Raw genomic sequence first — 1,720 nt, 5'->3', positions numbered from 1 at the left:
ATTTTAATCAGCGTTGACAGCAGCGCCCCCCTTAGGATACTGACTCACACAATTAATGAATCTGACTATATATGCCACACAATATTTTAAGTGAGTGTTCAAATATGAAAATGCATTTTGTTCCCAATGGAAATACAATAACCTCTTTAAAATGTGGTTGAATAAAATCAGTGTTCCAAGGTACGATCCAAGTATGGGTCAATGATTACAACGATTTTTCATGCTGCTATCAAAAACAATAAATGATATTTTCCTCAAATACTCTGAGGCCATATGAACGGATACTGAGTGGTTAACAGTGGGAAGTTCTATTACAGCAGGGCTTAGTTTCTCTGAACATGCTGCTGGGACATAAAAACACCCTTACACCCCACACCCCAACCCAATCACTCAGCCTCCTACCCGGTACCACAAGTACACATTTTGTCATCTCCTTCCTGGTTGCCAGGGCAACGCAGTAACAATGCTTCATATCTGAGTTGGGTGGGAAAGCACACGAGCAAAGCTCTTTTCTCTAAGTGATGCTCATGATTCATCGAGTTGCCAGTTTTGACGTTAATCCAGATAACTGCCCTAGTAGTTTCTGAAAGGTCCCCTTCACCTCCTTATTCCTCAGACTGTAAATCATGGGGTTCAGCATGGTGTCAAAATGGCATAGAAGAGAGAGATCAACTTCTCCTGAAAGACAGAAGGGCTGGAGCGTGGTTGGATGTAAGTGAAAAGGGCCACGCCACAGCACAGGACAACTACTGCGAAGTGAGAGGCACAGGTGTGGAAGGCTTCCTTTCTCCCCTCTGTGGACTGGATCTTTAGGGTGGTGGAGATGATCTGGATGTAGGACAAGAGAACCAAGCAGAAAGGTGTCATCAGCAGAACAATACTAGAAACCATGACTGCGATCTCATTGGAGGAGGTGTCCACACAGGCCAGCCTGACCACAGCTAGGAGTTCGCAGGATATGTGATCAACATACTTGTTGTGCCCATGGGCAACTGAAAGGTGATGGTGGTCTGCATGAGAGAGCTGACAGAGGCACTGACCCAGGATGTGACGGCCAACTAGTACAGAGCCCTCCATGCATGATGACCAAGTATCTCAGGGGGTCACACACAGCCACATAGCGGTCATAGGCCATCACTGCCAGAAGAACTAACTCAATCCCACCCAGGCCCAGGGAGGAAAATAACTGGGCTGTACAGCTCACATATGGGATTCCTTTATGTTCTGCAAGAAAATGCACCAGCATCTGAGGGACAATGCTTGTGGCATAAGAGACATCAACAAGGGAGAGGTTGGTGAGAAAGAAATACATGGGAGTCTGGAGTCGGCTGTCCAGTCTGATCAGAAGAATAATGAGGAAGTTCCCCAGCACTGTCACCAGGTACATAACCAAGAACAGGACAGAGAGAGCCAGAGAGAGCAACCCGAGTGTCCCAGTCACTGGACAGGCCAAGGAGAATGAATTCTCTCACCAAAGTATGGTTATCTGCTCCCATTTAAAAATGTGAGGATTATTAATCTGCAGAGACAGAAATAACAGAATCTACTGAATCACAGAACCATAAAAATAACTTTTATCAATACAAACTATATACAATTGGCCACCCTTAGTCAGATGTTTCACATCACTCATGGGCCAACATGACAGGCTTCATCCTGATATACACTGTATCCATTCTGCATCAGAGAACAGGACAGCACCTTCCTAAGGACTTGATGT

General features: G+C 45.3%; 1 pseudogene; it reads right to left on the bottom strand.

Moving 5' to 3' along the window:
- Window positions 1-532: 532 nt before the first annotated feature.
- On the bottom strand, window positions 533-1,496 carry LOC132430564 (olfactory receptor-like protein OLF3; annotated as a pseudogene).
- Between the last annotated feature and the right edge of the window lie 224 nt (window positions 1,497-1,720).

This window comes from Delphinus delphis, chromosome 9, assembly GCF_949987515.2.
Source record: "Delphinus delphis chromosome 9, mDelDel1.2, whole genome shotgun sequence".
Lineage (NCBI taxonomy): Eukaryota > Metazoa > Chordata > Mammalia > Artiodactyla > Delphinidae > Delphinus > Delphinus delphis.
Note: the sequence above shows the minus strand (reverse complement) of the source record. Positions and strands in the feature narration are given on the sequence as shown.